We start from the raw sequence: 10060 nt of genomic DNA, 5'->3' as shown, positions 1-10060 counted from the left end.
TTTCTTTTTAGAGGGCAGTTGGGGTTAAGTAACTTGCCCCAAGGTTACATGGCTAGTTATTTTGTGTGGGTGTTAAGTGTCTGAGGCCAGAACCGAACTCAGGTCCTCCTGACTCTGGGCCCGGCGCTTTACTCAATGCACCACCTAGCCGCCCCTCAGGTCAAATTCTAAGTCAAATGCCTACCACAATCTAGGGTCACTTGTGATTTATCTCATAATTTTCCTTCAAGCATACTTCTCTCTAGCCCAAATGAACTCAATCCCCTTTCTCTGGAGCATGCACAGATTTACCAAATCATTGCATGCCTTTGCTAATTCTATATTTTATGCCTTTTCCTCTTGTCTTTTGAATTACTGCCTATCCACCAGAGCTCAACCCAAATGTCTCTTCCTCCATAAAGTCTTACCTGATCCCTCTATGCAAAATGATCTTGTCTTCTGGATATCATGTAGAATTTTGTTTTCAACAATTAAATTAACCATATAAGATAAGGTACTATAGCTACCTTTGTTTATGTCTTTTCCCCCTATCAGATATAACTTTGGTGAGTGGAGGAAGACTACATCTTTACTAATTTTGTCTTAGGCACAATGGGTGCTTAAAATTTTGGTGGAGGAATGAATATAGTGCTTGCAAAGCCATTTCCTAACAACAACCCTATAAGATAGCTCATTAACATCTGGACCATTTTCATAACATCTGCCTTTCCTTTGACCCTTCTTCTCCTCCCATTAGAACTCAGATTCCGCCTCTGAGACTCAGGATGCTGATTGGTAAGTTTTCTCTTCTCTTTCCCACAGCAAGGTCACCATGTCACATCATGCTCTTTGCTAATTTGTTATTCCCTGTCTCCCCATTCCCAAACTTCCCTTTATCCATTGACTTCCATTATTAGAATATGCTTTGAGGAGAGGGATTGTCTAGATTGATTGTATGTGTATCTCAAGAGATTAGCATGATTTCTGGTCTATAGTAAACACTTAACAAGTGCTTTATTCATTCATTCATTCATTCATTTTAAAGTTGCAGAAATTAAAAATCAAAGACTTATTCAGAATCACAGTTTGAAAACATTGAACCTGAGACTCAAAGTCTAAGCCCAGTGACATTTCCACTAGGTTAAACTGTCTTCCATTCAGCACGGGATTTAGAATTATAGTATTGATAAAAGTAGCAAGTAGTTTCATTTTAAGATTCAATATAGTACCACAAAAAGAATGCTGGACTTACATTCTAATGTAGGAAAATAAAAAATACAGGGGATCTAGAAAAGTAGTTGGTGGGAGTCAGGGGCAGGTTGGAAAAGTATAGAGTCAAGGGTAGAACCAAGAAAGAAACTAAACATGGATAACCTTGTGGAAATTATTTTATCTTTTGGGGCTTTAGTTTCTTCATCACTAAATTGAAGTAGTTGGTTTAGAGGAGGTCCAAGGTACCTCCCAGCCCTAGAGCTCTGATTCTCTGATCTAAATTTATCTAAGTCTTAAAGTTAAGGACTTCACAGCTTGGAAAAAATAATGCTTTAGACAGTGGCACCTACAAACACAGGGTGATATTGTGATACAGTCCTCTAAATATTCCAGATGATGCAAGTCAGCTCTGGCACCATTATCATCCCCTCCTCCTTATGTTTGGATGTAGGACAGAGAATGAAAACATAGGCAGTCAAATCCAATGCTAACTAGTGGATTCATATGGTAGAGTCACACAATACCAAAGCAAATGAATCTTTTTAACCTATTTGCATGTAAATGTTACATATAGACATACACAGAAACTTCTCTACTCCAGATTGGTAGTTTTTAGAAAAGTACTATTTTTTTTTTTTTTTACTTTTAAGAAGCACACAATCTTAGTCCTGGCTTTTACAGATTACTTGTACTAAGACTGTATGGTCTTTTCTGGAACGCTTTTGTTCCTCAGGCTCCATATAAGGTGGAAGCCAGGGACAGAAATGAAACTAACTTTGAATATGTCTCACATTCATTACTACTCAAATAATTTTATTTTTTCCCAACTAACCATAGTAAATGGAGTATAGGCTGTATCTCTGTTCCTTAAAAGCCCACACCAAGACCAACAAGTGTAATGTTACAAACAGTATTTCAGGGCCCAGATCTCTGTTGTCTCATAAAGAAGGTAAACTTGTATAAGAGAACTTGCTCTAACAGTGTAGAATCAAGGTTGGAAAAGTCTCAGACCCTTGGTTTCTAAGCTTGGTAGTCAAGCCTCATCAAGGTAGTCTTGCACATTGGGATGGGACAAGGAGGACTGTCTTCATACAGAGGAAGAATTAATGGAAACTGTGGTCATGAGGTACATATAAAGCTGAGATGATGGGATAGAGTTGGGGATGACCTCTATGATAGTCCAGGTAACAGGGAACCCTTAAGCAAGGTTAAACTTGAAAAGTGTAATTCACACTTGAACCATAAAATCCAATTTAAAACTAATATAGAGACAGACAGACAGATAGACAGACAGACAGACAGACAGACAGACAGACAGACAGACAGACAGACAGATAGATAGATAGATAGATAGATAGATAGATAGATAGATGGAACATTAAGTGCTTACTATGTGCCAGGTACTGTGATAATTTCTGGAAATACAAATACAAGGGAAAAAATGCTGACCCTACCATTGAAGTACTTACATTCTAATGTAGGAAAATAACAAATACAGGGGAGCTAGAAAAGTAGTTGGTGGGAGGCAGGGGCAGGTTGGAAAAATATAGAATCAAGGGTAGGACCAAGAAAGAAAGTAAACATGGATAGCATGGGCACTTCCTTCAATGGTGGTCCCAGACAAAAGTTTTACTACTTAGGAATTATAAGAACACATTTTAAAACTATACCAAAAAATACAAATTGCTCTTCCTCTCAAGTCACCAAATTAAGGACTCAAGAAAATGACCTGAAGGTAGTTTGAACTTAGTAATGTCATCAGACTCCCTTCTTCCTCACTCCCATCTGTTAACCTAAGCCTTTTAGATTTCTAACTGCCTGGTGTATACTCAGAGGGGCTCAGTGAAAGAGGGGTGGGCAGAAGGAGTAGAGATTCAGGCCTTCCCCTGAACAGCTACAGGTCTGGACAATGAAGGTGGGCAGCTGCTTCTCCCCAGGAAAGAACAATGTTACTCCACAGCCTTTTTTGAAAGTGGTTGAGAAAAATTCTCAGGATGACTTAACTTGGCTACAGGGATCCCAGAAAACTTGAGCATGTCAAGGAAGGTCTGTGATGCCTAAGTGACTCCTAGAGGCATTGACAGCTGCCCCATTAAAATCTGAGAAGTTTGAACTGCAAATCTAAGCCAGATGATCAATCTTGAAGATGTAAAACAGCAATCTAACATACAACCCCATCAGGTTTCTATAGTATATATATGGATGTGGTTTGGTCTAAGTAAGAACTGAAACCTGGTGAAGGCCTAAAACAGTGGTCTGGATACTTTTTTAAATAAAATTTTTGTTATTATATACTCAAAAACATTTTAATCATATCCTCCCCACATATGAAGAGTCATTTATAAATTACATGCTTGTACTACCATTTGAATAAATAACAAGAGAATGCCCAATGAGAGCCCAGTCCTGGTGGTACATGGAGAGGAACCACAGGAATGTTTTGGGGCCTGCTTCCAGACAAGTTAATAGAGGTCCCAGCTCTCCAATTCATAATATTCAGGAATTCTGTTCTATGGAACTATCTGATATATTACTGTGTACCTTCTTGATTGGTTGCTGAGCCTGAAATGGCATACCTAAAAAACTGAAAAAGGAGCATTTGGTCTCGACTCCTAGTCTGTGTCTGAGTAAGAAAATGAGGGCTCTAGTAAAACCTTCTGGTGAGGAGAAAGTAATTGAGGTGGTAGGTGCCAGTTTCACCATCTAGGCCAATAAGTGGTCACAAACACAGTTCCAGTGTTTGGTTTCCTCTGGATATATTTGCTGTTCTTAGGAGGAATAATGGATACACAATGACCTTGTGAGATCTGAGAGGGTGGAGAACTCAAGGACCAGGAACAAAGAGTACATATCACAGCTGCCAGTTGGTAAGACAGGTGAGGTACAAGCATTTACACAAAAAGTGACCTGTGAGATTTAGCCCAGAAAATGACCACAATCTGGCAGACAAAACTGTTTCTCCAGGGAAAGGAAACACTTCACTCATTGACTATGCCATATTTGGTAATGAATTTAGTGGGGCAAAGGCTTTGTAGCAACTACTAAATTTGCACACGCTTTTCTCAGAGACAAGATAGTAAAAGGGAGTATGTGATCCTGGTTCAATGGGGGGACTATTTATATCTTTGTTCTTGTTATATTTTCTCAGTAAAGTTCCATTTAGAAAAAGCTGATTGATGTTATTTGGTTAAAGCATAAGTTTTTTTTAACGTATTTTATTTTCCCCCCAATTACATGCTGAAATTTTTTTTTAACATTTTCGTTTATTTTTAAGTTTTGAGTTCCAAATTCTATACCTTCCTCCACTCTCCCTCCCTGAGACCATAAGCATTCAGATAAAAGTTATATGTGTGTAGTCATGTAAAATATTTCCATATTAGTCATTTTGTACAAGGAGACTCAAAAGAAAAAAATAGCATGCTTCAGTCTGTATTCAAACAATATCAGCTCTTTTTCTGGAGGTAGATAGTATGTTTCCTTATTAGTCCTTTGGAATTTTCTTGAATCACTGTATGACTGAGAATAGAATAGAATAGAATAGGTCATTCATAGTTCTTCATTGAACAATACTGCTATTACTGTATACAATATTCTCCTGGTTCTGTTCACTCCACTCTGCATCAGTTCATGTAAGTCTTCCCAGTTATTTTTTTCTCAAAGCATTCTGCTTCTCATATCTTATAGCACAATAATATTCCATTCAATCATAAACCACAGCTTGTTTAGCCATTCCCCAATTGACAGGCATCCATTCGATTTCCAATTCTTAGCCATCACAAAAAGAGCTGCTATAAATATTTTTGTACATAGAGGTCCTTATCCCTTTTTTGTATGTCTTTGGGATATAGAACTACCAGTGGTACTACTGGATCAAATAACATGCACAGTTTTATAGCCCTTTGGATATAGTTCCAAATTTTTCCCCAGAATGGTTGGATTAGTAAATAACTCCATCAACAATGCATTCGTGTTCCAATTTTCCCACATCTTCTCCAACATTTATCATTTTCCTTTTCTGTCATATTAGGCAATCTGATAGCTGTGAGGTGGTACCTTAGAATTGTTTTAATGTGTATTTTTCTAATCAATAGTGATGTGGAGTATTTTTTTCATATGACTTTGGATATCTTTGATGTCTTTGTCTCAAAACTGCCTGTTCATATCCTTTGACCATTTATTAATTGGGGAATGACTTATATTTTTATAAATTAGACTCAGTTCTCTATATATTTTAGAAATGGGGCCTTTGTCAGAGATATTCCTTGCACATTTTCCTCTATTTTTCTGCTTTTTTATAATTTTGGTTTCATTTGCTTTTGTGAAAAACTTTTTAATTTTATATAATCAAAATTATCTGCTTTACATTTTGTAATGCTTTGTATGACTTGTTTCATCATAAATTCTTTCCTTATCCATAGATCTGACAGATAAATTCTTCCATGCTCTCCTAATATACTTATGGCATTACCCTTTATGTGTAAATCATGTATCCATTTTGATCTTATATTGGTATATGATGTGAGATGTTGGTCTATACCTAGTTTCTGCCACACTGTTTTCCAGAACTTTTTGTGAAATGAAGAGTTTTTGTTCAAGCATGGGTCAAAGTATATTGATGTTGATGATACCAAGGACATATCAGATGATGTTGAAGAGGAAACTGAATGATTGGTATAGGGGAGAAAAACACCAGAATAGGAGCTCAAATCCGTAGCATTAGAGAAATCCCTGTAAACCTTTAAGTTTACCCTAGAAGCCTGAGGAGAAGATACAGACAGCCTTGGTCTGGGGGACCCGACTAGTCAATAAGAGAGTGAGCTGAGATTAGTACCCCACAGAGTATATCACTATCTCCTGGAGACCTTCCTTGCTTCCTCCCAACACCATCTCAGTAATAGTGGAATATGCTGGCTATCCTCCTGTCATCCTTTGTTCTTGTCAAGTAATCGAGACATCTTCTCTTCTTGTCATACAATTAGTTGCTGCTGTTGTTCATTCTTGTTTTTCTTCAGAGGCCTTTGTTGGATATATGAGGCAGCCTGCTCATACCCAGGGTGTTTATCCATTGCCCTCTGTTTGCTATTCATCTTTCAGTCTTCAGAGGCAGCGATGTTCTCTCCATCTCTCACTGCCATAAAGCAACATTAGTAAAATGTTAGTATTAAAATGATGAGCCTTTGCTCTTGTGGGATGCTTAGGGTTAGCAAAAGAACTATTCAGTTTCCTGAAAGCAATTGAGCCCACAGTCCTCCTTTTTCTTTTCAATTCTGAATACAGCTCAGTGTCCAATGGAATTTCTTGTCTTTTGGATAAGACTTTCTAGCAGGGGTGCTATCATTAGCCTTTTTTGTTTTTCATGGATCCCTTGGGCAGTCTGATGGAATCTATAGATCTCTCATTAGGATATTTTTTAAAATGCATAAAAAATAATACATAGGATTACAAAGGAAACCAGTTATATGCTTGAATGCTTTAGTTCAGGGATCTGTAGAACTATGATTCAGCCTTCTAGAGTGGCTTGGAAATATATAGGGAAGTCAGTGGCTGAGGAAAAGGATAATAAGACAGAAGAGATAGATGACGGCATGCTTAAATCTGGAAGACAGACAGGTAAAGTTTCACTTATGATGTTACACCTTTCAAACCTCCCCTGAATCTCTGTAAGTTAAAGTGATGACCGGAGGCTAGAGGCTTGGAGTCAGAATGACAGAGGTCTCTTCAATATGCTCTAGCCTGGTGACCATATCCTTACACAGTGCAGCAATAGTAGAACCACCTACCTCAGATATTTACACTAGCTGTGTGAGCTTGCCCAGGTCACTTAGCCTTTGCAGTCCTGAGTTTTTTTTTTCTTTTTTTAAGCCTCTTGCAGGACTTGATATCTTCCAGGATCCATTCCAGGTCTATGATTCCACAATCAAACAGCTCCCCTTATCCAGATAAAAATGGCCTTTTAAAATAGAGATCTTAAGGTCTCATTTAACTCCTTATGCAACTGATCAAGAAAGCAGGTAGCAAATCCCAGATAATGATGAGCTATGAGCTAAATTAGGTGGTTCCACTCTTACCATACTGGTTAAGGATATGGAGACTATGCTTGAGCATATCAAAGAGACATAGGGACATGTAGAGCAGCTGGGTGACCTAGTGAATAGAATCAGGACTTGGAGTCAGGAAATCCTGCCTCAGACTTTACTGCCTGTGCGAACACAGACAAGTCAATAACCTCTGTGCCACAGTTTCTTCACCTGTAAAATAGAGATAAGATAGGGATAATAATAATACCTACCTCACAAGGTCATTGTGAGGATAGAATGAGTTAATATAAGTAAAGTTTTGCATAATTTATGGCCATGGAAATGCTAGTTACTCTTGTTATTATTAGCTAATAAGAACTTTAGTCAGTCAGCTGGTGTTTATTAAGCGCCTGCTATGTGCCAGGCACTGTGCCAAGTACTTGGAATACAAAGAAAGGTAAAAGAGGGAATCCCTGCCCTCAAGGAGCTCACAGTCCAAGGGATAAACGATGTGCAAACAATTATGTCCAAACAAGTCACAGATAGGATAAATTGGAGATAGTTAACAAAGCAAAAGTACTAGTATTAAGCGTGGAACAAGAAAGACTTCTTGTGGGGCAGGTCGATGGTGCACTGAATAGAGCAATGGTCTTGGAGTCAGGAGAGCTTGAGTTCAGATCTGCTAGCTGTGTGACCTTGGGCAAGTCACTGAACCCCAATTGCCTCCAAAAAAAAGGAAAGACAAACAAAAGGGGAAAGAAAGAAAGGAAAAAAGACATCTTGAAAATGATGGGATTTTAGCAGAGAGCTGAAGAAAACCAAAGTTAGGATGTAGAGATGAAGGAAAAAGTTCCAGGCATGGGAACAGACTTGCCTCCTGAAGTTAGGAGATGGAGTATTGTGACCTGGCCAATGTTTTATTTTCAGTCCCCATTGCATCTTACTGTGAAGCCCAATTTTCCTTGAATTTGGTAGAGAAGGCAGTTTACTTTTACTGATCTTCCTTAAAGGTATATCAAAAGCACTATGCCACAATTTAGTCTGTCTAGCCCACGGACTGGTCCTAGCTAAAAATGACTTTTTTTTTTCATTACATAGGTAATATTAAGTTTATTCTGAGAAAGGGAATGGGACTAAGAGTTTTCTACTAGAAGTCCTTGAGAATAAAGTTTGTGCTGTAAATCCTGCTAAAGTTCAGTGTTCATGGAAACTGTGCAGCTTCTGGCAGTCATATGATGTGGGACCCAGCAGGAAAAGCTGCCAGATCTGAAATAAGAGACTGAGCATTTAATAGGCTTGCTTGGGTTTGACAGCACCTTCCCCGTCACTTTGTTATCCCCTGTTGTATCCCCTATATCAGGTAATCAGGAACTGGGAAAAAAGTCAATTCAGGGGTATGACATGCCCTCCTTCTGGGACCTTATTTCTTGGAGCTCAATTGTTCTTGAGCTTTTTATGATGGGACAGGATGTGACCTGGTTTCTGTGGCAGATGATACAGGCTACATAGCCTAACCAGGCCATAGGATTCTGGACATGTCATCTTCCAGCAGTGATAGATAATTGCCTTCTTTTTGAAACAGCTCTTGGTTTACTACTGGGCCTTAACAGAAATAGAGTACATTATAAAAGAGATTGAAACTCTCATTTTTGCTGAACTTTCTTGTCAAATGTCATAATGTACTAGGTTCATACTATGTGGAGTAGCTAATATGACTTGATCTTGGATGGATCCACAGCATGGGGTGGCTAATGGTATACACATATACTGATTCTGGGCTACTGCTAAGGCCATGGTTCAGGGAGGAGTGGGAAACATGGAGTATGGCATAGTAGATAGAGAAACAGACTTAAAACAAGGGATACTTGGGTTGAGTCCAACATTGGAGTCTAACACAGAATGACTTCATGACCAGAGTAACTTATTTAATCCCTGGGAGGTGCAAGCTAACTCCCTAACTCTATAAGTTGCCAATGCTGATATCCATTGTAAGAGGAAGTTCCCACACCCTGGTGTATCCTATACCAATGAAATCACAGGTCTAAGCATTATCTGTCCCTGTCCTTGTCCTAATATTAGGGGACAAGATTTGAAAGGGTATAATCCTATGGTCATGAACTTAGATCCTGGTAATTGATCATGGAAGAGCTATAAAGGTCATGAGAAGGGAAAGAAATCAGTGCAGAAGTGTTCCGGAGCCAGGAGAAACTGGCTGGCAAACCCATTGTTAAATTTTCAGTGTGAATATGTATACCAACTAGGCAAAGGCTACAAATAATGGCTTGAATTTTTTTTTTTTGCTTTTTTTTGGAGGAGGGAATGCAGGGCAATGGAGGTTAAGTGACTTGCCAAGGTCACACGGCTAATAAGTGTTAAGTGTCGGAGGCTGAATTTGAACTCAGGTCCTCCTAACTTCAGGACCAGTGCTCTATTCACTATGCCACCTACCCTGATTTTTTTTAAGTTTAATCTGTATTACTAATACTTTTCTCCATTTTCTTTAAATCTAGAGCAGGGGTGGGGAGCCTATGGCCTTGAGGCCACATATGGCCACATATGACCCTCTCGATCCTCAAGTGCAGCCCTTTGACTGAATCCAGTCTTCATAGAACAAATCCTCTGGTATAGATAATCAACAAAATAATAAATCAAACCCTTGCCTGTAGCATTTGCTGATATCCAAAGTGTAAATTCTCACACTAAAATTTTAATAATCAGTTTTCTTTTTAAAAAATTTATTAATTTTTAGTTTTCAACATTCACTCCCATAAGATTTTGAGTTCCAAATTTTCTCTCCACTTCTCTCCTCCCCCCAGCCCAAGGTGACATGCAATTTGATATAAGTCCTACAT

Source organism: Petaurus breviceps, unplaced genomic scaffold (genome assembly GCF_028583685.1).
Source record: "Petaurus breviceps papuanus isolate PSGF00001 unplaced genomic scaffold, PetGlider_PUasm1.0 90579, whole genome shotgun sequence".
Classification (NCBI taxonomy): Eukaryota; Metazoa; Chordata; class Mammalia; order Diprotodontia; family Petauridae; genus Petaurus; species Petaurus breviceps.
Note: the sequence above shows the minus strand (reverse complement) of the source record.